The sequence below is a fragment of the Alosa pseudoharengus genome, unplaced genomic scaffold (genome assembly GCF_046254945.1).
Source record: "Alosa pseudoharengus isolate Yale_2024_CS ecotype anadromous, Long Island Sound unplaced genomic scaffold, YU_APseudo_1.1 YU_APseudo_1.1_scf_5, whole genome shotgun sequence".
Lineage (NCBI taxonomy): Eukaryota > Metazoa > Chordata > Actinopteri > Clupeiformes > Clupeidae > Alosa > Alosa pseudoharengus.
Genome location: NW_027468837.1, coordinates 40,250,385 through 40,277,691, shown reverse-complemented (window position 1 = coordinate 40,277,691; position 27,307 = coordinate 40,250,385). Strand labels below are relative to the sequence as shown.

The 27,307-nt window shown below is 46.2% G+C and overlaps 1 long non-coding RNA gene and 9 other non-coding genes across 10 annotated transcripts; 9 read left to right on the top strand and 1 right to left on the bottom strand.

Annotated features, from left to right (window-relative positions):
* The first annotated feature begins 3,910 nt into the window (after positions 1-3,910).
* LOC143105252 (U1 spliceosomal RNA) lies at positions 3,911-4,075 on the top strand. The gene has a single exon (XR_012983383.1). It is a non-coding gene; the product is annotated as a U1 spliceosomal RNA (small nuclear RNA).
* Positions 4,076-4,434: 359 nt separating this feature from the next.
* LOC143105187 (U1 spliceosomal RNA) lies at positions 4,435-4,599 on the top strand. The gene has a single exon (XR_012983321.1). It is a non-coding gene; the product is annotated as a U1 spliceosomal RNA (small nuclear RNA).
* A 359-nt stretch (positions 4,600-4,958) lies between these two features.
* Positions 4,959-5,123, top strand: LOC143105263 (U1 spliceosomal RNA). The gene has a single exon (XR_012983393.1). It is a non-coding gene; the product is annotated as a U1 spliceosomal RNA (small nuclear RNA).
* A 359-nt stretch (positions 5,124-5,482) lies between these two features.
* Positions 5,483-5,647, top strand: LOC143105242 (U1 spliceosomal RNA). The gene has a single exon (XR_012983373.1). It is a non-coding gene; the product is annotated as a U1 spliceosomal RNA (small nuclear RNA).
* Positions 5,648-6,006: 359 nt separating this feature from the next.
* On the top strand, positions 6,007-6,171 carry LOC143105175 (U1 spliceosomal RNA). The gene has a single exon (XR_012983310.1). It is a non-coding gene; the product is annotated as a U1 spliceosomal RNA (small nuclear RNA).
* Positions 6,172-6,530: 359 nt separating this feature from the next.
* LOC143105164 (U1 spliceosomal RNA) lies at positions 6,531-6,695 on the top strand. The gene has a single exon (XR_012983299.1). It is a non-coding gene; the product is annotated as a U1 spliceosomal RNA (small nuclear RNA).
* A 359-nt stretch (positions 6,696-7,054) lies between these two features.
* Positions 7,055-7,219, top strand: LOC143105262 (U1 spliceosomal RNA). The gene has a single exon (XR_012983392.1). It is a non-coding gene; the product is annotated as a U1 spliceosomal RNA (small nuclear RNA).
* Positions 7,220-7,578: 359 nt separating this feature from the next.
* Positions 7,579-7,743, top strand: LOC143105152 (U1 spliceosomal RNA). The gene has a single exon (XR_012983288.1). It is a non-coding gene; the product is annotated as a U1 spliceosomal RNA (small nuclear RNA).
* A 359-nt stretch (positions 7,744-8,102) lies between these two features.
* LOC143105264 (U1 spliceosomal RNA) lies at positions 8,103-8,267 on the top strand. Its single transcript, XR_012983394.1, has one exon. It is a non-coding gene; the product is annotated as a U1 spliceosomal RNA (small nuclear RNA).
* A 10,700-nt stretch (positions 8,268-18,967) lies between these two features.
* Positions 18,968-19,899, bottom strand: LOC143104598 (uncharacterized). Its single transcript, XR_012983098.1, has 3 exons — positions 19,677-19,899; positions 19,445-19,586; positions 18,968-19,274 (listed from the first exon to the last, which is right to left on the bottom strand). It is a non-coding gene; the product is annotated as an uncharacterized LOC143104598 (long non-coding RNA).
* Between the last annotated feature and the right edge of the window lie 7,408 nt (positions 19,900-27,307).

Genomic DNA, 27,307 nt, shown 5'->3' with positions numbered 1-27,307 from the left:
AGAGGTCGCTGTTATGGAAGCTCCGAGTAATGATGTCTTTCAGGGAGGCCCCTCCCCCTTTACGGAATCTTGGAGGTGGGCCCACCATCTGCGTGTTGCCAGTGGCCAGGAACCCCTGCGCCAACTTGGTCTGTTCCAACTCATACTTACCTGGCAGGGGTGATACAATGATCAAGAAGGTTGTTTGCCCAGGGCGAGGCGAGGATAATTTAGGGCGAGGGATAATTAATGGCGGCCTTACATTGTACGATTTTGGTCTGTTTTCACAGTCGGCGACTAAATTTCCAAAGTCGGACAGAAATCATGGGAGTTGTACTGGAATCGCGGCGCGCTCCCGTCAACTAGATCGTTTAGTGTAAGGTGCCAATCTTAGCGGTTTTAAGTCAGTCAGAGTCAGTCCTTTTCTAGTTTTGCCATTACGACAATATTAAACATGTTTGATATTATCGCAAGTCTTTCTAGTCGTGGCTCATGCAAATACTGACGTGAACTATAAAAACCAATAGTGACCTCTCTTCAACACCAAACAGGAAGGGGCAAAGTAGGCGACAGCTGTAGCCTATATGATTATTTGTTATTCTTATAATATTTGTCATTTCTTATACATATTTAGTCGGCTCTTCCACGTGTAGGAACAACTCTATATCGGTTAGGGATGTCACGCATGAAACAATGCTGCAGAAACACGAAAATATGGCTTTGAATTTAGTAGGATATCATTTCAGTTCCTGTTGATATCTATTGCACGATGGGTAATAATTTAAAGGAATCTAGTTGCAGTCTTGTAAATAGTGACCTTGCAAGATCCCCAGTCATTGCAAAATCATAGTCTGTGACTTAAAACTCTTTTAAGCCCTCCTTACACTGACAGACTTTGGAAAGATTTGCAAAGATTTGGAAAAGATTTTTGAAAGACTACAGTCTCAGACCCTCTCACATCTAAAGACAAGTAGTAGAGTTTTAAGTCACAGACTATGATTTTGCAATGACTAGGGATCTTGCAGGGTCACTATTTGCAAGACTGCAACTAGATTCCTTTAAATTATTACCCATCGTGCAATAGATAAACAGGAACTGAAATGATAGCCTACTAAACTCAAAGTCGTATTTTCGTGTTTCTGCAGCATTGTTTCATGCGTGACATCCCTAACCGATATAGAGTTGTTCTGTTACGTGGAAGAGCCGACTAAATATGTATAAGAAATGACAAATATTATAAGAATAACAATTAATCATATAGGCTACAGCTGTCGCCTACTTTGCCCCTTCCTGTTTGGTGTTGGAGAGAGGTCACTATTGTTTTTTATAGTTCACGTCACTATTTGCATGAGCCACGACTAGAAAGACTTGCGATAATATCAAACATGTTTGATATTGTCGTAACGGCAAAACTAGAAAAGGACTGACTCCGACTGACTTAAAACCGCTAAGATTGGCACCTTACACTTAACGATCTAGTTGACGGGAGCGCGCCGCGATTCCAGTACAACTCCCATGATTTCAGTCCGACTTTGGAAATTTAGTCGCCGACTGTGAAAACAGACCAAAATCGTACAATGTAAGGCCGCCATTAAGCCCTCCTTACACTGACAGACTTTGTAAAGATTTGCAAAGATTTGTTAAAGATTTTTGAAAGACTACAGTCTCAGACCCTCTCACATCTAAAGACAAGTAGTAGAGGTTTTAAGTCACAGACTATGATTTTGCAATGACTAGGGATCTTGCAGGGTCACTATTTACAAGACTGCAACTAGATTCCTTTAAATTATTACCCATCGTGCAATAGATAAACAGGAACTGAAATGATAGCCTACTAAACTCAAAGTTGTATTTTCGTGTTTCTGCAGTATTGTTTCATGCGTGACATCCCTAACCGATATAGAGTTGTTCTGTCACGTGGAAGAGCCAAATAAAAATGTATAAGAAATGACAAATATTGTAAGAATAACAAATAATTATAGGCTACAGCTGTCGCCTATACTTTGCCCCTTCCTGTTTGGTGTTGGAGAGAGGTCACTATTGGTTTTTATAGTTCACGTCACTATTTGCATGAGCCACGACTAGAAAGACTTGCGATAATATCAAACATGTTTGATATTGTCGTAACGGCAAAACTAGAAAAGGACTGACTCCGACTGACTTAAAACCGCTAAGATTGGCACCTTACACTTAACGATCTAGTTGACGGGAGCGCGCCGCGATTCCAGTACAACTCCCATGATTTCTGTCCGACTTTGGAAATTTAGTCGCCGACTGTGAAAACAGGCCAAAATCGTACAATGTAAGGCCGCCTTAAAGCCCTCCTTACACTGACAGACTTTGTAAAGATTTGCAAAGATTTGTTAAAGATTTTTGAAAGACTACAGTCTCAGACCCTCTCACATCTAAAGACAAGTAGTAGAGGTTTTAAGTCACAGACTATGATTTTGCAATGACTAGGGATCTTGCAGGGTCACTATTTACAAGACTGCAACTAGATTCCTTTAAATTATTACCCATCGTGCAATAGATAAACAGGAACTGAAATGATAGCCTACAAAACTCAAAGTTGTATTTTCGTGTTTCTGCAGTATTGTTTCATGCGTGACATCCCTAACCGATATAGAGTTGTTCTGTCACGTGGAAGAGCCAAATAAAAATGTATAAGAAATGACAAATATTGTAAGAATAACAAAAAATTATAGGCTACAGCTGTCGCCTATACTTTGCCCCTTCCTGTTTGGTGTTGGAGAGAGGTCACTATTGGTTTTTATAGTTCACGTCACTATTTGCATGAGCCACGACTAGAAAGACTTGCGATAATATCAAACATGTTTGATATTGTCGTAACGGCAAAACTAGAAAAGGACTGACTCCGACTGACTTAAAACCGCTAAGATTGGCACCTTACACTTAACGATCTAGTTGACGGGAGCGCGCCGCGATTCCAGTACAACTCCCATGATTTCTGTCCGACTTTGGAAATTTAGTCGCCGACTGTGAAAACAGGCCAAAATCGTACAATGTAAGGCCGCCTTTAAGCCCTCCTTACACTGACAGACTTTGGAAAGATTTGCAAAGATTTGGAAAAGATTTTTGAAAGACTACAGTCTCAGACCCTCTCACATCTAAAGACAAGTAAAAGAGTTTTAAGTCACAGACTATGATTTTGCAATGACTGGGGATCTTGCAGGATCACTATTCACAAGACTGCAACTAGATTCCTTTAAATTATTACCCATCGTGCAATAGATATCAACAGGAACTGAAGTGATAGCCTACTAAATTCAAAGCCATATTTTCGTGTTTCTGCAGCATTGTTTCATGCGTGACATCCCTAACCGATATAGAGTTGTTCTGTCACGTGGAAGAGCCGACTAAATATGTATAAGAAATGACAAATATTATAAGAATAACAAATAATCATATATGCTACAGCTGTCGCCTACTTTGCCCCTTCCTGTTTGGTGTTGAAGAGAGGTCACTATTGGTTTTCATAGTTCACGTCACTATTTGCATGAGCCACGACTAGAAAGACTTGCGATAATATCAAACATGTTTGATATTGTCGTAACGGCAAAACTAGAAAAGGACTGACTCCGACTGACTTAAAACCGCTAAGATTGGCACCTTACACTTAACGATCTAGTTGACGGGAGCGCGCCGCGATTCCAGTACAACTCCCATGATTTCTGTCCGACTTTGAACATTTAGTCGCCGACTGTGAAAACAGACCAAAATCGTACAATGTAAGGCCGCCATTAGATGCAGCCTTGGCACTTCACCGGGAGAGGTCGCTGTTATGGAAGCTCCGAGTAATGATGTCTTTCAGGGAGGCCCCTCCCCCTTTACGGAATCTTGGAGGTGGGCCCACCATCTGCGTGTTGCCAGTGGCCAGGAACCCCTGCGCCAACTTGGTCTGTTCCAACTCATACTTACCTGGCAGGGGTGATACAATGATCAAGAAGGTTGTTTGCCCAGGGCGAGGCTCGGCCATTGCACATCCGGTCGTGCTGACCCCTGCGAATTCCTCAATTGTGGGAATCTCGACTGCACAATTTCTGGTAGTGGGGGACTGCGTTCGCGCTCTCCCCTGATTTTGATGGTGTAAAGAAAAGACAGAGCGACTAGTGGAACGTGGACAATGCTCTCTGTGGGACACCATGGCTCATTTCTTTGCTTTCTGTGCCATGTTCTGCCGTACGTTCGCTCTTTTGCTCGGCTTCTCCGTCGGAGGAGTCTAGATTTAGTGCGTGCCTCCTGTCCACTATCTAGCCGGGATAATTTAGATGCAGCCTTGGCACTTCACCGGGAGAGGTCGCTGTTATGGAAGCTCCGAGTAATGATGTCTTTCAGGGAGGCCCCTCCCCCTTTACGGAATCTTGGAGGTGGGCCCACCATCTGCGTGTTGCCAGTGGCCAGGAACCCCTGCGCCAACTTGGTCTGTTCCAACTCATACTTACCTGGCAGGGGTGATACAATGATCAAGAAGGTTGTTTGCCCAGGGCGAGGCTCGGCCATTGCACATCCGGTCGTGCTGACCCCTGCGAATTCCTCAAATGTGGGAATCTCGACTGCACAATTTCTGGTAGTGGGGGACTGCGTTCGCGCTCTCCCCTGATTTTGATGGTGTAAAGAAAAGACAGAGCGACTAGTGGAACGTGGACAATGCTCTCTGTGGGACACCATGGCTCATTTCTTTGCTTTCTGTGCCATGTTCTGCCGTACGTTCGCTCTTTTGCTCGGCTTCTCCGTCGGAGGAGTCTAGATTTAGTGCGTGCCTCCTGTCCACTATCTAGCCGGGATAATTTAGATGCAGCCTTGGCACTTCACCGGGAGAGGTCGCTGTTATGGAAGCTCCGAGTAATGATGTCTTTCAGGGAGGCCCCTCCCCCTTTACGGAATCTTGGAGGTGGGCCCACCATCTGCGTGTTGCCAGTGGCCAGGAACCCCTGCGCCAACTTGGTCTGTTCCAACTCATACTTACCTGGCAGGGGTGATACAATGATCAAGAAGGTTGTTTGCCCCGGGCGATGCTCGGCCATTGCACATCCGGTCGTGCTGACCCCTGCGAATTCCTCAAATGTGGGAATCTCGACTGCACAATTTCTGGTAGTGGGGGACTGCGTTCGCGCTCTCCCCTGATTTTGATGGTGTAAAGAAAAGACAGAGCGACTAGTGGAACGTGGACAATGCTCTCTGTGGGACACCATGGCTCATTTCTTTGCTTTCTGTGCCATGTTCTGCCGTACGTTCGCTCTTTTGCTCGGCTTCTCCGTCGGAGGAGTCTAGATTTAGTGCGTGCCTCCTGTCCACTATCTAGCCGGGATAATTTAGATGCAGCCTTGGCACTTCACCGGGAGAGGTCGCTGTTATGGAAGCTCCGAGTAATGATGTCTTTCAGGGAGGCCCCTCCCCCTTTACGGAATCTTGGAGGTGGGCCCACCATCTGCGTGTTGCCAGTGGCCAGGAACCCCTGCGCCAACTTGGTCTGTTCCAACTCATACTTACCTGGCAGGGGTGATACAATGATCAAGAAGGTTGTTTGCCCAGGGCGAGGCTCGGCCATTGCACATCCGGTCGTGCTGACCCCTGCGAATTCCTCAAACGTGGGAATCTCGACTGCACAATTTCTGGTAGTGGGGGACTGCGTTCGCGCTCTCCCCTGATTTTGATGGTGTAAAGAAAAGACAGAGCGACTAGTGGAACGTGGACAATGCTCTCTGTGGGACACAATGGCTCATTTCTTTGCTTTCTGTGCCATGTTCTGCCGTACGTTCGCTCTTTTGCTCGGCTTCTCCGTCGGAGGAGTCTAGATTTAGTGCGTGCCGCCTGTCCACTATCTAGCCGGGATAATTTAGATGCAGCCTTGGCACTTCACCGGGAGAGGTCGCTGTTATGGAAGCTCCGAGTAATGATGTCTTTCAGGGAGGCCCCTCCCCCTTTACGGAATCTTGGAGGTGGGCCCACCATCTGCGTGTTGCCAGTGGCCAGGAACCCCTGCGCCAACTTGGTCTGTTCCAACTCATACTTACCTGGCAGGGGTGATACAATGATCAAGAAGGTTGTTTGCCCAGGGCGAGGCTCGGCCATTGCACATCCGGTCGTGCTGACCCCTGCGAATTCCTCAAATGTGGGAATCTCGACTGCACAATTTCTGGTAGTGGGGGACTGCGTTCGCGCTCTCCCCTGATTTTGATGGTGTAAAGAAAAGACAGAGCGACTAGTGGAACGTGGACAATGCTCTCTGTGGGACACCATGGCTCATTTCTTTGCTTTCTGTGCCATGTTCTGCCGTACGTTCGCTCTTTTGCTCGGCTTCTCCGTCGGAGGAGTCTAGATTTAGTGCGTGCCTCCTGTCCACTATCTAGCCGGGATAATTTAGATGCAGCCTTGGCACTTCACCGGGAGAGGTCGCTGTTATGGAAGCTCCGAGTAATGATGTCTTTCAGGGAGGCCCCTCCCCCTTTACAGAATCTTGGAGGTGGGCCCACCATCTGCGTGTTGCCAGTGGCCAGGAACCCCTGCGCCAACTTGGTCTGTTCCAACTCATACTTACCTGGCAGGGGTGATACAATGATCAAGAAGGTTGTTTGCCCAGGGCGAGGCTCGGCCATTGCACATCCGGTCGTGCTGACCCCTGCGAATTCCTCAAATGTGGGAATCTCGACTGCACAATTTCTGGTAGTGGGGGACTGCGTTCGCGCTCTCCCCTGATTTTGATGGTGTAAAGAAAAGACAGAGCGACTAGTGGAACGTGGACAATGCTCTCTGTGGGACACCATGGCTCATTTCTTTGCTTTCTGTGCCATGTTCTGCCGTACGTTCGCTCTTTTGCTCGGCTTCTCCGTCGGAGGAGTCTAGATTTAGTGCGTGCCTCCTGTCCACTATCTAGCCGGGATAATTTAGATGCAGCCTTGGCACTTCACCGGGAGAGGTCGCTGTTATGGAAGCTCCGAGTAATGATGTCTTTCAGGGAGGCCCCTCCCCCTTTACGGAATCTTGGAGGTGGGCCCACCATCTGCGTGTTGCCAGTGGCCAGGAACCCCTGCGCCAACTTGGTCTGTTCCAACTCATACTTACCTGGCAGGGGTGATACAATGATCAAGAAGGTTGTTTGCCCCGGGCGATGCTCGGCCATTGCACATCCGGTCGTGCTGACCCCTGCGAATTCCTCAAATGTGGGAATCTCGACTGCACAATTTCTGGTAGTGGGGGACTGCGTTCGCGCTCTCCCCTGATTTTGATGGTGTAAAGAAAAGACAGAGCGACTAGTGGAACGTGGACAATGCTCTCTGTGGGACACCATGGCTCATTTCTTTGCTTTCTGTGCCATGTTCTGCCGTACGTTCGCTCTTTTGCTCGGCTTCTCCGTCGGAGGAGTCTAGATTTAGTGCGTGCCTCCTGTCCACTATCTAGCCGGGATAATTTAGATGCAGCCTTGGCACTTCACCGGGAGAGGTCGCTGTTATGGAAGCTCCGAGTAATGATGTCTTTCAGGGAGGCCCCTCCCCCTTTACGGAATCTTGGAGGTGGGCCCACCATCTGCGTGTTGCCAGTGGCCAGGAACCCCTGCGCCAACTTGGTCTGTTCCAACTCATACTTACCTGGCAGGGGTGATACAATGATCAAGAAGGTTGTTTGCCCAGGGCGAGGCTCGGCCATTGCACATCCGGTCGTGCTGACCCCTGCGAATTCCTCAAATGTGGGAATCTCGACTGCACAATTTCTGGTAGTGGGGGACTGCGTTCGCGCTCTCCCCTGATTTTGATGGTGTAAAGAAAAGACAGAGCGACTAGTGGAACGTGGACAATGCTCTCTGTGGGACACCATGGCTCATTTCTTTGCTTTCTGTGCCATGTTCTGCCGTACGTTCGCTCTTTTGCTCGGCTTCTCCGTCGGAGGAGTCTAGATTTAGTGCGTGCCTCCTGTCCACTATCTAGCCGGGATAATTTAGATGCAGCCTTGGCACTTCACCGGGAGAGGTCGCTGTTATGGAAGCTCCGAGTAATGATGTCTTTCAGGGAGGCCCCTCCCCCTTTACGGAATCTTGGAGGTGGGCCCACCATCTGCGTGTTGCCAGTGGCCAGGAACCCCTGCGCCAACTTGGTCTGTTCCAACTCATACTTACCTGGCAGGGGTGATACAATGATCAAGAAGGTTGTTTGCCCAGGGCGAGGCTCGGCCATTGCACATCCGGTCGTGCTGACCCCTGCGAATTCCTCAAATGTGGGAATCTCGACTGAACAATTTCTGGTAGTGGGGGACTGCGTTCGCGCTCTCCCCTGATTTTGATGGTGTAAAGAAAAGACAGAGCGACTAGTAGAATGTGGACATCCCAGCTAACAATTTATGGTTCCCAGAATGTTCTGGGAAATTTAGTTTTTGATTACGGGAACGTTAGTTTTTGGTTCCCGAACGTTCCCTGAAGGTTAGTTTTTGAGTAGGTTTTGGTTCCCATGGAAAGTTTGCTGAACGTTCCGGGACGTTCCGGGATATAAAACGTTCCCAGAACGTTCCCCTAACGTTCCCTAACCGTTGCAACCTTTAGGGAACCTTCCCCTAACATTGCAACCTTTGCATACCAATTTTATTATTACTTTAAACTAACTGCATGAGCAGGAATGCATTATTATATATTAGCAGGAATGAATGAACAGGCAAAATTGATTCATAACTATATATTTATTATATAAAAATAAAATGATCAAAATACAAAAACATATAAAAGGTCTAAAAATATATATATAAAATCAGACTCTGTGTTAGCCAAGTATACTTACACAAGGAATTTGACTGGTAGGTGCTCTATACATTCAATAAATAGACAGACATACTGTATACAATAGAGACAACAATATACAAAACAACTATACAAATAAGACATAATACCAATACAAGTAGACGTGGAGTGGGATGTTGAGTGCAAAGTAATAGTGCAAATGTGCAAGACGCATATTGGAATGATAGAGCAGAGGGAGGTGACTGGGAGCTCCTTAAGACCATAAGCAGCTCATCCATCTTCTCCTCAAATGCGTCCATTCGCTGTGCCATGCGGGTAATGGTTGTCCTTATTGCTATGGAAAAATTGATGTTTTTAGTTTTAGTTGTTATACATTATATACTTGCATATGTGAATAAATTAAGTGAGTCTTCTTACCTCTCATTTCCGTCTCCATGGCCGAGCCACCTCCCTCTGTGTGATGAGTCACTTCTGCTGTTTACAAAACAAAAAAAGTTAGTTACTCTCAAGTTCCTTGTCATGAAATTGTATTTAATTGGAAATGCAAAATTCAAAGCCACTATACCTTCAACTGGGTCCCAAGATGAAGTAGCAGGCGTTAGAATAGACCCATCCACCTCTGGGCAACAGGCTGGTTGCCTGTGTGGTGTTGACTCATCTAAAAAGAAAGTAAATATGAATATTGGTCAGTTAAGAAAAACTCACATGCAGGTGGTGGAGGCAGTGACATCTACTGACCTAAAAAAAGGCAGGAAGAGACAAATACATCAGAACAGTCACATGATATGCACCAGGTTAAGCCCTCCTTACACTGACAGACTTTGGAAAGATTTGCAAAGATTTGGAAAAGATTTTTGAAAGACTACAGTCTCAGACCCTCTCACATCTAAAGACAAGTAATAGAGTTTTAAGTCACAGACTATGATTTTGCAATGACTAGGGATCTTGCAGGGGCACTATTTACAAGACTGCAACTAAATTCTTTTAAATTATTACCCATCGTGCAATAGATATCAACAGGAACTGAAATGATAGCCTAAACTCAAAGTCATATTTTCGTATTTCTGCAGCATTGTTTCACGCGTGACATCTCTAACAGATATAGAGTTGTTCTGTCACGTGGAAGAGCCGACTAATGATGTATAAGAAACAAAATAACAAATTATCATATTCATGGGTTTCATCAGGTCCCTTGCTACAGCTGTCGCCTACTTTGTCCCTTCCTGTTTGGTGTTGGAGAGAAGTCACTATTGGTTTTTATTGTTCACGTCTCTATTTGCATGAGCCACGACTAGAAAGACTTGCGATAATATCAAACATGTTGGCAACGGCAAAACAATGGCAAAAACAACGGCAAAACTAGAAAAGGACTGACTCCGACTGACTTAAAACCGGTAAGATTTGCACCTTACACTTAACGATCTAGTTGACGGGAGCGCACCGTGATTCCAGTACAACTCCCATGATTTCTGTCCGACTTTGGAAATGTAGTTGCCGACTGTGAAAACAGACCAAAATCGTACAATGTAAGGCCGCTATTATTAAACATGAATGTCAGTAGTTCCATGGTAGGAAATATGACTCAACTGTGGGGTATACTACGAAGCACGTTCGACATATCTAGGCTATGTAGACATATCGAGGCTTGACAAAGCCTTGACTCAGGGGTATACGTTAAGTGATACTACGATAGCAGTTATGTGATATATTTGTCAAACTAGGCTTTCAGCTCAGATCTGTGCGCGTTCTCGGTGTTGGGATGACGTTGGCCAATCGTGAAACGTGGAGACGCACAAGACCGCCTCTATTTAAAAACAATTACTTCCGCATTCATGAGCGATAGCTTAATCTACACTGCGGTCATTTTTTTTGTCTAACCTATAACATCAAATAAATCAATTGTCATCAGTTGTTGTATGGTATGCACGTCCATAGTGGGATATTTGCACGCACAGCACTATTAAAGCGCATTTGAGATCCAAAATGTTAGTAGGGGCGGAGCTCCACCTGTAAGATATATGACAGAATCCTACACGTGAGATAACTTCGTTTTTAAAACAATTGATTGGTCAGTGTGCGGTAGATTACACGATTTGAGCTATAACTTAGCACATAACCTCTTCCCGACCAGGTTTGGTTGACAGCATAAGATACCATGGTGATATAGCGACACTAAAACAGATCCACTTTCGTGTCACAGCATACCCTGGCTTTGAGCGCAACATACCTTGCTAACCCACTAATCGAGGTTCGTAGTACACCCTACTGGTTTCTTAAATACACGTATAAATGTTAACTTACGGACAGGTTTTCCAGGCACACGCACCGTCCTGGAATGCTTTCTTGCTTGCAGAACAGATTCATCTGAAATAAAAAACCATACAATCTGTACTGATTGCAAAAAGAATATTTGAATTGTGTAAATAATGTAGTCTGTACTTAAGAGGTCTTACCATCACTTGACCCTACACTGCCTTTTGTGGATGCTCGCATCTTCTTCCGCCTCAATGCTGGAAGTATCCATCAGCCGCTGACATTTTTCATAGCTTTGGTGTATGAATCTATGTTAAGAGAACAACGTTTTTGTGAGCCAGTAGTAGAACAAAGCAGTATTTCCATACAGAGAAAACTATTATTGATAGAAAAGCAGCAATAAGTCACCTGTACACAACCAGATTTTCTTGACGGGATATTTGGCCCAGCTTTTGACTTGATTTTTGCATTGTAGCCCAGAGAATTTATAATGGGGAGACAAAGCATCCATAGAAATGCATGGGCTTAGTTTGTAAAGCCAGTATGGCAGCTGTGTATAGCCTACTACACACATGCCGGCCCTTCCTGTATGCTTCCCAACAGACCTATGAAGTTCGCCTACAAAAAGGACCCAAAACTGCCATCTTTGCCTATATAAGGAGATCAGGGTGTTAATTTAAGATAACTACCTATGACAAGTTACATTGCAAGTTAGCTCTGGGGTAGCAAAAACTAAGTTGCTGTCTTAACGTAGGCCTACCGAAGATCACAGTAGCCTACCACTCGAAGGCAGAGGACAATGGTGTGTTGAGCAAAACGTCTGCATTTCAGACTTCTTCGTTCCCGCAATAATTCTCACCCCATGTTATTTTCCCATACCAAAAATCGCAAGATAGGCTACCTACCGGATCTCAGCTTTTTGAAGGCAAAATTCAGAGGTCTATTCACTTGAATAGGAAAACAGCTGTACACTGCGTTACAAGATGGCCGGCGACAGTATAGCCATTGTAGCCTATAGCCATCTCTATGGCTTTGGTGTAGCCTACATACTGTAACAAACTGCAACGTTGTCTCAGAATGGTTTTTATTGGTTACGCACCAAAACACACGAACGTCATTACACAGGCAACACAAGGGAGGTCAATTAAACAAGCACGATACACAAACAGGGTAGTCACATACAATACACAGGGTAAACACATGAGGTACAACATAAAGAAAGACTATACCAGTTAACACATACATGAAAAGGTAAACACAATTACTCTCACTAAAACCAACATCAACATTACACACACACATACACTGCACAGCACTATGGGAGTTCAGTCATGAACCAGCTAGGCTCAGTTCACTACACAGCCCCCCAAGACTTAGTCTATGTCCCTTTGACTCAAGTCTTACCCTAACATCAGTCCATGAGCCTGGCTGGGACGCGACGCTGGCGTTGTGGGCGCCCCGCTGTCGCGATGGTGACTTCCGGGGACGGCTGCACGGTGACCAGTGTTAGAGCCACAGCTCCATTGTCACCAAGGTCCACAGAATCAGTGTCCAAGTCTCCACGACCCTCAGCTGAGGCCAGGGGTCGATACGGGGCCAGTCGATCACGGTGGAGGGCCACAACTCTCCGACGCTTAATCAGTCTCACACGATACACAGTCGTGCTTCACAGCGCTACACAGCTTCTCTAATCGTACATCGCACGGCCCGACCCACTGGCTAGTGAGATTCGGGGGAAATGCCTTTCTTTCTCTCCGGGCAGTACACCCAAACTTTATCGCCGGTCTGGAACTCCTGGCCGCGACAGCGCGTATCGTAAGCTCGCTTTTGACGTATTCCAGCTTCACTCATAGCCTGCAGGGCCAACTCGTGTACTCCTTTCAGTCTCTCGCGTAGCTGCTTGTAGTATTCCAGCCCTGGCTTACCTCCAATCTCCGCTTCCGGAGGCGAACCGAACACCAAGTCCACCGGCGTGCGTAGCTCTCGCCCGAACATCAGAGCTGCCGGTGTGCATTTCGTTGACTCTTGCACCGCTGTGCGATATGCCCAGAGCACCAGGGGCAAGTGTAAGTCCCAGTCCTTTTGTCTGCGGTCAGCCAAAATTGCCAGCTGCACTGCTAGCGTCCGATTAAACCGTTCCACTAGCCCGTCGCTTTGTGGATGCAGAGGTGTCGTTCTCGTTTTCCGGATGCCCATGCGCTGGCAAACCTCAGCAAACATCTCCGCCTCGAAATTCCGCCCTTGGTCGCTGTGGAGCTCTTCCGGTGCCCCGAACCGGCAGAACATCTCAGTGACCAGTCTGTCCGCTGTCGTCTGGGCGCTCTGATCTGGCACCGCATACGCCTCCGGCCACTTAGTGAAATAGTCCATAGCTACGAGCACGTAGCGATTTCCCCGCTCTGTGACTGGCAGTGGGCCCATGATATCGACGGCTCCATGGGAGCCCAGACTGCGTATTGCTGCAGCGGGGCGTGCGAGCGTCGCGTGGGGCCCTTCTTCGCTGTGCAGGCGTCACAGCAGTGAACATGCAGTTCAACGTACAGCCTGCATCCCGGCCAATAGAAGTGGCTTCTCAGCCGACGAAGAGTTTTTGCAATGCCGAAATGAGCCGCCCCCACTGCCCCATGTACCTGTTCCAGTACACGGGCTCGTAATCCAGCAGGAACCAGCAACTGGAAAATGTCAGATTGTCTATCGGGAGCTCGCCAGTGTCTATACAACAGTCCTTGACGTGCTACAATTCCCGGCCACTGTGAATAAATCACTTTGGTCTCTGGATCGAGTGCTGATACATCAGTCCATGGCGGTCGCTGACCGGCTTCGATCCATGACCACACTCGGCTGAGCGTGGCGTCCTCCGATTGCGCCTTCCGGATCTCCTCCCTTGACATCACTTCCACCGGCGACTGCACGTCCGTGGCCCCAGCTGCCGCTCTGCAGTGCTGCGTTGTGGCGTTGGGCTGCGCTGCGTTGTCTCCGGTCTCTTGATCACTGTAGCTGGTAGCGGAAGGCGGCGAGACGACCTCTGGGTGCTGCTGGCGAGCGTTGACTCTCTCGCTGGCGTGAAGCTGGCGAGCGGTGGCTCTCTTGATGGCGTGGCGCTGGCGAGCGTTGAGTCTCTCGCTGGCGTGCTGCTGGCGAGCGTTGGCCCCCTCACTGGCGTGCTGTTGGCGAGCGTTGACCCTCTCATTGGCGCGATGCTGGCGAGCGTTGAAAACAGCGACTCTCTCTCTCTCTGCCAGCGGTGATGCAGCCTGTAGCCGACGAGCGGGCTCCGGTTGAGCCGCGGCCTGGCTCCTCTCCTCCCTCCGGTGGCAGTGCTGGCACTGGTCTGCTGCACATGGACGCCTGGACAGGGCGTCTGTGTTGCCGTGAAGGCGACCCGCCCGGTGTCGAATCTCCATGTTGTACTCCTGGAGTGCCTCCAGCCAGCGAGCCAGCTAGCCCTCTGGTTCTTTGAAGTTCAGCAGCCAGGTGAGCGATGCATGGTCCATTCTCAGCAGGAACCGGTAAGTTCGGAAATGGCGCACTGCCACCACCTCAGCCAACAGTTCTCTGCGGGTCACACAGTAATTCTTCTCCACTCGGTCCAGTGAGCGGCTGAAGTATGCGACCACCTGCTCGCCCTGCTCGCCTGCTTGAGAGAGGACGGCGCCGACGCCCACGTCGCTGGTGTCGGTGTCCAGGATGAACGGCAGTTGAGGGTCAGGGATAGCGCCCTCCGCAGCCGCCGGAATGCCGCGTCGCACTCTCGCGTCCACTCGAAGAGCTGGCCTTTGTGTGTCAATTGATGCAGCGGGCTGGCGACTGTAGCAAAGTCCCGGATGAAATGCCGGTAATATGACGCCAGGCCCAGGAAGCTCCGCAGCTCAGCACCATCGCGCGGAACAGGCCGTCTCACGAGCCCAGCACCCTGTATGGCGTCGAACACCTTTTTCAGATGTCCTATGGCACCGGTGAAGTCTGTTGCATGACACAGGATGTCGTCCAGGTAAACCACGCAGCATGTTCGTGGAATGCCCGCCAGGACGTGCTCCATCAGCCGCTCGAAGTTCGCTGGCCTGTTGCATAGGCCGAACGAAAGTACCCGGAACTGCCACAGCCCTTGCCCGATGGTGAACGCTGTCTTCGGCCGAGCTTCCGGGGCTAGCTCAATTTGCCAGTAGCCTCTGCACAAGTCCAGCGAGCTAAACCAGCAGGAGCCGGCAATGCTGTCCAGCGCATTGTCAATGCGGGGGAGCGGGTAGGAGTCTTTCCGGGTCACCTGGTTTAGACGCCTGTAGTCCACACAGAACCACCACGACCTTCTTCCGGACGAGCACAGCCGGCGCAGCCCAGGGACTACTGCTTGGCTCTATCACTCCTGCCGCGGACATTTCCTTGATCTTTTCTTCAGCTGCTTGTCCTTTGGCGAACGGTAAGCGATGAGCCTGAAGTCGGATGGGCCGGGCATTTCCGGTGTCGATATCGTATTGGACCAGGCTTACTTGCTCCGCCGGTGGCAGGTCTTCTAATACTTGTAGCGCTTCCCCCTCCAGAGTCAACGCCACCTGTACACCCGTTCTCTCCGCCGACCAGCCATTCAGCTCGGCTGCCAGCCGGACCTGTACCAGGTATGTCGCCAGTGGCCTTTCGCCATTGTAGTGGGGCAACTTTACGCTGGGGCGCCCTTCTACCGCCGCCGTCGCACCGGGGACCGGCTGGTTTCCATCGCTCCCGTGTGGAGCGGGTTCAAGTGGCGGGATGCTGCCATCAGCCCAGTTCGTTTCCTCCTGTGGCCGGAGGTGGGCCTCTTCGTCACGGTCACGCTGCAGGCTGGCTCCGTCTGCTGGGCCCAGCAGGTGGCCATGGGCTTGCGTGCTGTCGAAGAGCCGTCTTGGCAGGAAACTCATCATCGCCGGGGCATCAGTTGCAGCTTTCTCCTCCTGTCCAGTAGGGGTCGACATCCCACTTCTGACACCAATGTAACAAACTGCAAAGTTGTCTCAATATGTTTTTTATCGGTTATGCACCAAAACACACAAACGTCATTACACAGGCAACACAAGGGAGGTCAATTAAACAAGCACGATACACAAACAGGGTAGTCACATACAATACACGGGGTAAACACATGAGGTACAACATAAAAAAGACTATACCAGCTAACACATACATGACAAGGTAAACACAATTACTCTCACTAAAACCAATATCAACATTACACACACACATACACTGCACAGCACTATGGGAGTTCAGTCATGAACCAGCTAGGCTCAGTTCACTACAATACTCAGGACTATGCAGTAGGCTATACCCACTTAAAAGCATCACCATCTCAGTATACCCACTTAAAATAGACTAGGATATGTATTAACATTTGGGGTTGATCACAGTATAGCCTACCCACTACAGCTAACTACTAGCCTAGCTACATCACAGTATATCCAGCTACATACAGTATATCCACTACTAGACTACACCAGTGCCGCCGAGTGACTTGCCTAAAAGGACTGACTTGTACACTAAAACTAATTAAAAGAAACGGTAGCCTATGTCTTATTTGTAACAATGAGCAGGTTAACACGATGACACAAAACATACAATGCTGCAAAACATAACACGTTGTGAACAGCAGCAAATAAAGACAAACGAGCAATGTGCTAGCTGGTAAATTACAAACTTGGCAAAATCGGAATATAACAAAGCCCTACAAGTGAAAGGACTTGGCTTCTAAGGTAAACCTCAAACTCTTGCATCACAAACACTAGGCCTACATCATGAAACTGTAACTAGATCACTTACTTTTTCGTGAGATGGAATTCAAGACGTGTAATCCATTCCAAGACTTCCTCCAGTGAACGGTGTTCAAAGGTTCAAACAGAGCCCGTTTACGGAAGTCAATCGATTACCTGAAAGCAGAGGCGCTGTCTTCCCTCCACTTGCGTGGGGGTTGGCCTACGTGTAAGGATTGGATTCTAGTCTATGATTGAACCAGAGCCTGTCTTGATTGAACTGTGAACAGTGAAATGTGAAATGAAAGAAGGGAATTTTCTTAGTTGTGAAAAGTGTTCTATTGATAGATTCTTGTTTCAAAGTTTTTTCACCTAATACGGTAAATAAGCACAAAAGCATTTTTTTTTATTTAGTAAAATTGATATTAGCCTAAAATAACATTATCTTGATATGATGTTTATACCTTATTTAGATTTTATAAGACCAATAATTTGAGTGGATCTAAATCAAGTGACTGCAAACATTTTATATGTTAGGCCTACTTCAAAAACTGAAATGGAGCTGGTTTAAAGGGACACTCCACCCATTTGCATTAGGCTTTGCATTGTTAGAAACCCAGTCATACTTTTGAATGGTCATGCAACACTCTCTCATTTCCCCCTGAGACAGGAGAAATCCGTATTCACCTCTTTACACTTCCTCCCACAATGATGCAAAAATCGTAATTTTGCGTCATTGTCGGAGGAAGTGTAAGAGGGGTGGATTTCTGTTGAGACTACAAGCGCTAGTCCCACCCTTTCAACCCCGCCCATACGGGGGTTGGACCTAATGCGCTAACAGACCTATCACAGATCAGTGCCAGTGCTTTTGAATCCACTGGCAGAGAGCTGCAAGAGACCTGCAGAAAACATGGCCGAAGGTACCGAATACACAGACGGATGCAATATGGAAGATTGGGATTTTGAAGAAGATATGGTAGAAAAGGATGTTCGTGGCTATCTTTATGAGCCACAATATAGCGACGAGCAGCTGAGGGCTATGGAGGAACAGGAGAAGGCTGAAGCTGCTGCCACAACAGCCGAGGCAGATGACCTGCCTGCCGCGGACGAGGAGCCCGCAATGGCTCAAGCTGGGGCGAATTGGTGGTGCCTGTGCTCTAACTGTGCGCCAATGGACACAGAACAAGAGTCTGTTTGCTGCCGAGAATTCCAGCGATGCCAATTTCTTCTGGACGAAATCACGGAATCGGAGGATGACACGGACGTGTGTGTTGTTGATCACCCGAGTTTCGCACCCCATATGGATAGTGGCGTCCTGGAGACCTAGCTACTTTAGAATACCTAAGGTCAACTGGAAACGGCAGCCAAAGCCTACAGGGCCAAATGGACGTCTTTCTGTAAAGTAAGTTTATTTTCTGTGTTACTATGTCAAGGAGTAATCTTGCTAACACGCTAACGTGGCATGTTCATTGCACAAATAGCTTGCAGCTATTATGCTAGCTACTGTGGCACACTAGGCTATAAGACCATGGCACACTTTGTGCTCAATGTTTTGTCCAGACAATTTCTTTTAACAGCCTACCGGCACTTTCTTGAGTGGGTCCTACAAGGAGAGAGATTGGGCAGAGGTCGTCATGTCGTGTTACCTGCTTGTGTCGTGCTGGCTATCCGCCAGAAATACCCAGCTCCAGACGGCCAGCACTGTGGGCACCAAGACGCGGAGGACGCTCGAGGAGCTATAGTTTCATTGTTTGTATATATAGTCATTCAACAGTTGTATTGTTTGTATATTATAGTTATTTAATTAAATGCTTAAAATGTACGTTGTTGTAGTTCTTTCTTAGTAGTGTTGCTCCAAGTGTATTCGAGTTATTGAACGACCAACATTTCAAAACTGGAACTACCTAGCTACTGTTGCCTCAGATGACAAAGATAACAGAATGGTGGTCATACCTATAATTTCTATAAATTATTAAGTATTACAAGTATACATTGCATTATATAAGCTTGTTGCATATCAGTTACTTCCTTCCAAGTTTATGATGCTAAACTTTGTTGAAGGCAGACAGGAGAGCACGAGTGACATTTTGTTTTTAATTCACAAAGAAAGAATTGTCATGAACATCAAAACACACAAACCAAATTATCCACACTATAAAAAAAGAGGTATTGACCCTGTGATTGAGTATGTATAGTAAGGTGCTCAATGGCAGTGCAAACAGGTAAGGTAGTGCAAGGATAAGGTCAAAAGACCATATAAGAAAAAGACATGACATGGTAATTTTAAAAAATATTTGTGAGGAATGGGTTAATGTAGAGCTGACGTCTCAGAAGCGGCTCTTGAATGATGATGTTGCAGCTTTCTTTGACGGCTTTGGGACGGGGGCAATATTAGGTGGCAAAGGAGGTTGTGGTTGGGTGAGTGAAGCGGTTGAGTCCTTGAATGTTATGTTTGGGTTGCGTCTGTTTTCTATGACCTTCTCAATTAGTGTCTGGATGAACTTGGTGGTGTGGCTTATAGATTTTCTTGACTATCCATTGCTTTGACTTTTTGCAGAAGACCTGCTTGACGCGTGGTTCTCCTATAAATTACAAGGATTATAATGATTACACAGATACCTGAATAAAGATTTGACTAGTAGATGTCTCTCCACAGGAATAGAATGAACTTTTCAGCAAAGTATGCATTTTGAGTTAGCTGTGAACATGCTACTTATGGTTATTTTAGTATTTAGAGTACATGAAAACACACCTGTTGCCGTGGTGGCTTGTTCTCGTGCCACAATGTTCTCATTATGTTTCATGATGGCGAGGTAGGCCCTCTCCCTCGTAGGAGAAGGCCTGGCATTTAGGGAGGTACTTCAGGAGAGCTCTGTGAAAGATCTCCAGTGGCCCTGTGTGAAAAGGAGAATATATAGTACTAATTAAACATGTTCAATAGGATATGTTCAAAACATGTGGGTATAAAGGGTGTCAGTTCTTACCAGTATGTTTGAAGAGGGCCATCTTCTGAAGATCTTTCAAAAGCCTTTTATCAAAGACGAGTGACGTCAGGTCCTGATATGCCACGGAGTCCTTCAGCCACATCCTCTTCTTCTGCTCCTCAGCTGTTAGGGGAGCATGGTCACAGTGATGCCGCTTTCCATCCGTGTCAGGCCATCGATGTTTATTGACCACATGGTGTGGAATGCACTTCCACCTGTTTTGTAGTGCCTTTCATCCATTTCACCAACTTCAAGGGTGCTGGCACTGGTATCAAGGCCAGGTGTACTTGGGCATGGTGTCTATAAAACAAACAAGAGGTTTCTTTTCAAACTATATTCCACTAATTTAAATCAGACAGTAGTCTTAGATATACTAAAGATAGGTGTAGTGGTGAAATAAGAGGTGGGTAGGCTAAACTGCAGTAAGGAAAAGCGCTACTGGATGTTTTTTTTTTTTTTTTAAATACATAAGACATTCAGAATATATGATAATGGTTAAGATTACTGTTTACAAGTGGTATGGCTACTAGTAGTAGATAGTTCCCTGAGTGCATACACACTATTAGGAAGTGCATTGAATGTATTGAGTGGTGGATAAACTATCAAGAGGTGGATAAACTATTTCTGAAATTCAGTGGTGGATAAACTGCGTTTACTTGCGATTAGCCTCCACTGCAGCCATGATTAGAGATAATATTATCTAGGATACTTACAAACTGTTCTTGTAAGTTCAATAACGTTAAAAACATTTGAATAACGTCAGACTGACACAGTAAAACATGGTGGATTTACATCGCTAATAGCAAACTTATGCAGCTAACACACAATGGACACGATATTCATAACTGTCTAACGTTACATTGCTAACTTTGCTTCCTCGTTGCTGACGAGTGGAGTTAGCGAGGCAGCAAGCGACCAAAACATACAAGATATTTACTTTATAAACAGCCAAATCATATGAGATGTGCTGCTTTACAGCAGACGACTATATCAGTGTGTTCTCAGTCGAGAAGTAGAGTCGAGTCAGAAAAACCTTACCTCCAGGCAAATGCGTTTAGCGCAGCTAGCACTGCTAGTTCCAGAAGTTCCTGGCTGTTCGTCGACATCATCTGGCAAGGTAAATATCGACGGAATTGCGGTTTTCACAAGCGCGGGTCTCTTCACTCCTAAGGGGTTCTTCTGCCTTGAAATGTAGACTGCACACCGTCAGATGTTTTAGTGCTTCAATGGCTGTGTCCTCTCCGAACTTCGGGTTATTGATAGCCCGTAGCCACTTTTTGCACAACTCCAACTCTTTGGGTAATCTATGAAAATTTACTCCAGTGTATTTTCCTTGTGCTGGCTGAACATCCCGGTAACATGCAAGTGCACACCATTTCGAAACACAAACGAGGAGTAATTCACTAATGAGTTCGCAAACTAAGTCTTCACTAGAAATTGTTTGAAATGATTTCCAGGTAGCGTAGAGTGGAGGTCAACGCTCGAGCCTTGGTTGACAGATTATGGGCGGGGTTGAACAATTGAGTTCGACAGTGGGAGTGGCCTGCGGAGCTGAGCATTGCAATGCACTGTGGGGATTGTTGTCTGCAATCCACAAGCACTAAAAAGTCATTTTCTGCCTTTTCTCGGTCAAGAAGGCACCAAATTAGAAATTTATGCTACTATTCTACTACATATATGACCCACTTTCAATAAATATTCATGTCTCCACTGGTGGAATGTCCCTTTAAATAAACATTTCAAAACCGCACTCAGAACAACCAAAAAACAACGAAAAACAACCAAACGGGAACGTTGTGTGGAGGAACGTTCCCTAAATGTTAGTTTTTGGTTTGGTTAGAACTAACCTTTAGAGAACCATAAACTAACGTTCCCGAACGTTCCCTAAATGTTCTGTATTAGTGGGGAATGCACTCTGTGGGACACCATGGGTCATTTCTTTGCTTTCTGTGCCACGTTCTGCCGTACGTTCACTCTTTTGCTCGGCTTCTCCATCTGAGGAGTCTAGATTTAGGTCGTGCCTCCTGTCCGCTATCTAGCCAGGATAATTTAGATACAGCCTTGGCACTTCACCAGGAGAGGTCGCTGTTATGGAAGCTCCGAGCTCCCCTTTACGGAATCTTGGAGGTGGGCCCACCATCTGCGTGTTGCCAGTGGCCAGGAACCCCTGCGCCAACTTGGTCTGTTCCAACTCATACTTACCTGGCAGGGGTGATACAATGATCAAGAAGGTTGTTTGCCCAGGTATCTTGACGGCTGGAGTGCAAGGACTGAAGCATGGCGTTACCTGGACAAAGGAGGAATGCTGCAAGATTCGAATTGTTGGAAGATCTGGAGATGGATCGATTGCAGTTTAGTCGGCAGATCCTGCAAAAAGAGTTGGGATTTCCAACAAATCAATTGGATTATGTCTTTGCGTTTCCTGGTAAGAAGATTTTTGAAGTCATTTTTGCAAGTTTAAGGATTTTTGAACTGTGCTGTGAGAGATTTGATAAAAAGAAGAAGGATTCTGCAGCCTTCCAGAAGACTGTTTTCATACCTTTGTCAGAGAGAGACCTAAAGATCGTCCATGTCGTAATGTATTCTGAAAAAGTGAAGATTGAGGACATTAGCACGTGGTTAATGGGTTATGCCACAGTTCTTTCTGGATTTGAAGTAAAAGATGTGGATGGCATTAAAACAGGAGAACGAACATTCCAAGTCAGGCTGAAAAGAATCGGTGATGGGATTCAACATCTACCCAATAATATCCAGATTGATGCTTTTAGAGGCTCTGTTTTTTATGCAGGACAACCGAAGGAATGCAGGCGTTGTAGAAGCAAAGAGCATCTCGCGGCCCAATGCACTGTGGAGGTCTGTAGAATATGTAAGAGCACAGAACATACTGCCTCACAGTGCACTGCTTCTACAGTTTGTTATCTTTTCCTTTCACAAGACCACAGGTTTAAAGACTGTCTACGAGCCTATGCAAACCGTGTTAAAATGTGTGCTCCCCCCTCAGAAACTGAGTATAGTTCCACTATTGTCCAACACATGGAGGTAGTAACCCTGGAAGCACATGCTTCCAACATGGCTACCGCCACACGTGAATCTCATTACAACAATCAGCCTGATTTGGCTGGAACACAAGGACCAGATTTTCTCCCCTCTCAATTTTCAAGTGAGGTTGATACTAACCCAAACCAACATATGAATGAGGCTACCTCTGAAGGAAGTTTGGACCTCCTCAGTCCATTGGAAGACATGGAAAGTGAAACATCCTGTTCAGAGAGTTCATCCAAGTCTTTGGCCCCCCCTGTGTCTCCCTCTGGTGGAGGAAATGTAGAAGACAAAAGGGAGAGAGTCCTCACCACCTCCTCTGGGGAGGCACAGTGGGGGGCTGAGATCAACTGGTCGCCCAAATCCCCTCTAGAAACCCCATTCTTAGAGCCTTAGTGGGGACTTAGGGTCTTCCTGTTCTCCACAGCAACTCAACTGAAAGAAAGTTCTTTACAATTGAATACCTCCTCAGCAAGTCTAGCAAATAAAAAGAAACTTGCAAAAAAAGAAGAGAGGAAGAAGACTCGCCATGAACATTGATATCCTTCCTAGTTCCCCTAATGGACATTCTAAAAACAACATCTATTAATGTACGTGGCATAAATGATAGAGTGAAATGTGAGGCGATGTGAATGTATTTATTTCTTACAGGAATGTTGGCTTTCATATAAAGATGATTATAAAACCTTCCAAGGACGATGGACACATGGGCCTTTTGTGTGGTCAGGAGATAACTCTAAAAACTATTCCTACTCCAGATGCTCTGTTAGAGCTCATAATATTAGGGTCCAGAAAATTCAAATTATACAGGATGGAAGACTGATCTGTGTCGATATTCAGAGGCACGGGCTTGAGCTGAGACTTATTAATATCTATTGCCCCACTGATTTAAAAGATCGGTTAGAAACACTTTCAGCTTTATATCCTGTATTGTTATGTAACAATCCCATTGTAATAGCTGGTGATTTTAATTGTGTCTGTTACGGCCAGCTCTGTGTGTGTGTGTGTGTGTGTGTGTGTGTGTGTGTGTGTGTGTGTGTGTGTGTGTGTGTGTGTGTTGTTACGGCCAGCTCGTTCACAGACCGCAACATAAAGGGAGACGACGACAAGTGTTTAATCAAAAAGATAATTTATTGAAAATAGAGCAAAATTATAAGCAACTAAGGTCTAGGGGAATAACATGTGGTATGTAATGCTGTGCCTGCATGGATGCAATGAATGTGTCAGTACGTTAGAAAATTGAGAGAACAAGTGAGAAAGAGAGTTAGTGAGATAAGGGGGAGAGAAAAGGGAGAAATGAAGCAATGTGCCTGTGTCGAAAGGAAATCAAGAAAAGAGCCAAAGAGTGCCTACAGAGAGAAAGAGAGAGAGAGAAACCCTTTTGTAGCCCCACCTCCAAATACAGGTGCACCTAATAATACAATTAGCCTAACCAGGCCCAGCCCTGCCCGTGCACTGACAGGCCAGGACCTGAAGTGGGCACAGGGGGTCGTAACACCTCCCTCACTAAAAAGAGGTTTGTTCCAGAATAAACGTCTACTCCGATAAACAAACAGACAAGAAAGACCACCTGTGTTCCATTCACTAAACACACCCCATCATCCTACATCCTGGGCCCTAGGACTAAGTAAAGACGAGACTAGTTAAAGAACCCATACACACACAACAAACAAAAGTAAATTCAACACATCACCATCCTTTCTTCTTATGTGCAGCATTTTAAGAGCATACTGCAGAAGAAATAAACTCCAATGCGTAATGCGTTGCTTCTTGTTCTGTATCAGACCTATAAAACCAAAGGGGGGGAGACCAGTGTGAATGTGTATAGTACTTAAAGACAAACCCAAGTACTCATCAAAACATTGAACCATAAGAATTGAAGCTAGCACCACTCTCACTGGCACCAACAGCAACACCAAAGGAATAGTCAACGTTTGAACGCAGCAGTACAGGGGTCCGTTGCACAAAAGCAGAATTAAGACATCCGGGATAAGTTACTGAGCTGCGCTCAATGAATCCAAAACAAGAGCGTACAGGCTTAATTGGTTGCACAAAGACCAAGCCAGGATGAGCAGACACGGATTCATCAAGCCAGGTGAAACCTATCCTGGATAAGTGCGCGCTCACGGCTCCATCAAATAGACCCCGCCACCGATCACAGATTCACTGATTTACCATGGCAACTAGCGGCTTCATTGCTTCTTCTACGGTGTGAAGTAGGTAGCGATAGCCTTTTCACAACAGCAACAAACAGCAACACCTCTGTTTAGGAGAATATTGCAACTAGTTCCGCGACCACCACGTGTGAAATGGTTAGGCACTCCCATGACGTCACATTGTCGCATGACAGGTTGGGAATGGCGAACATGTAAAAGTTAATTAATGATCACAAACGTTTAAATAATGACAGTGGGTCTAGGTATATGTGATAACAATGTGTAGTGGACAGTGGAAAAATTATTGGTTTCCGTTTGTGGTGACTGCTGACTGAGATAAGGGATGAGATTAAATAGATCCTGGAACTTAGCCTGGTCTGGAGCAGGCTAGCTCCACAGAATAAATCGCCATGGTAACTTATACCATAACATATCCTGCTGCCCCCTATCCCGCGTTTGTGCAACTGGATCACGGATAAATTGAGCCAGGATAACCAAGATATCCCGGTTTAATCCCTTATCCTAGTTTTGTGCAATAGGCCCCAGGAGCTGCAACAAGAAAAACACTTGCATGGTAAATACCCTCCTGACAATTTGCACAATATCAAATTTAGAGTCTGAAATGATGAACAATGACTCATCCTCCATCATTTCCACAGGAGGAACTACGTTAACAGACTCAATCTCCATAACCACATTTTCATTACCCTCAATGAAGCTAGCAGGGTTAGCATTTTCAATCTCTGGTGCCCCTATAGGTGAGAGTGATGAACTACTACTGCTTACAACCTTGGGTATAGCAAAGGTTTCTTCTAAAGGCACAGAATCTGAGCCAACACCATGGTCCGAATGTTTAGCCATGGCACAGGTAACGGCACATGCCGAACGCACATCAGGTTGTCTGCATGAACACTGACGAGGCAGTGTTTCCTCTATGTTGATTTGGTAGTGGCGGCCCCCCACGGTTTAATTTTCTTCCCCCACGGTATCAGAAATGGGGCAGACGTACAATAGTCGCAGTTGCCTTACAAAATTCATTGTGCAGACCTGTTGTAGATTCTCCAAATATACAGCTCAATATAATGCCTCATTTTGTGTGAATAGAGGTGAATACTGTTACGACCCTGTGGGTCTTGTGTATTATGTGTGTTTGTTACTTTTGTTGTGTGCTTCCAGGCAGATTGGCTGCAGCTGAGGGGTGGTGTGAAACCCTATGACGTCAGGGTAGCCCGGCCCTTTAAAAGGGGGCTGACGTCACTGAGCTCGGGCTCTTGCTAGCTGTGGGGATCGTTCGTTGCCACCGTCGCTGCCGCACCTCGCTGCCACTAGGGCCAGCCTCGGGCCTTGCCCGAGCAACTTGCCGTCATCTCTCTCACTCCCTGGGGTGAGAGACCAGGAGTGAGCGCCTGGCCGCCGAGGCCTACTTTGTAGGCCGTGTTTTTCTTAATTTAGACATTTTTCCATAATGTTTTTTTTTGTATTAATAAATACACCATTTTCTTAAGTTTTGTGTCTGCCCGTTTTTTGTTATATCCCACAAGCCCTAGACCGGGATGTAACAAATGGGGGCTCTATCCGTTTTTTTGTTCCCAATTTAGCAACTTGGGCCTAAATTTCCCCACCTCCAGTTTTTGTATCGCTTTAGTTGTGCCATCGTATTGTTTTGTATTTAGTTTTTTTAGGAAGCGCGCTTGCGACCAAGAGGCTCTGGTGAGTTAGTATTTTGATTATTTTTTTGATTTGGAGGTGGTTTTGTGAAGCAACCCCGGGGGGAGGTTCATTGCGAACTTCCAATTGGTACGCTTCGAAGATAATTAGGTTTATTTTTAGTTTATGGGTATTAGGGTCCAGAGCTTCGCCCAGTCTGGGTATTGGTTAAAGCGTTGCTTCGTTAAATGATTGAGCACATTATAGATGGGCAGACTAACATTAGATTTTTGTTTTTGTCATTTTTTGAAGTTCGTTTTTTCGCTTGTGTGCGTCTGGTGGCAGCTTCGTAGCCAAGTGCCTTTGTTTTCTGTTCGTGGCAGTAAGTGGCAAATTCTTTTTTTCGTGGCTTCTGATATTTTTTCCGAGCTGTTGGTCCGAGCATTCATTTTTGGGTTGGAGGGGGTAGGCCTAGAAGTTAGATACTCCGGTTTTTGATTGTGGACGACTGAAATTGCTGGTCGTGATTTTGGTAAATTTTGACTACCTCAGACTAGTCCACTTTAGTTTAATTCGTGGCAGTTAAAATTTAGTTTTTTCAATCGTTTTATTCGGTGTTAGTGACAATGTCTGTGGTGGAAGAATTTATTAAAAGTCCTTCCGAGGAACTTCTGTCTGGTTGCACTAAAGACCAGTTGGAGAAAATTGCAGAGCATTTCTCCATTACTATTACGACTGAGGACAAGAAGCGTAAAGAGCTGTTGTATAAAGCTGTGAGTTTAGGTCTAG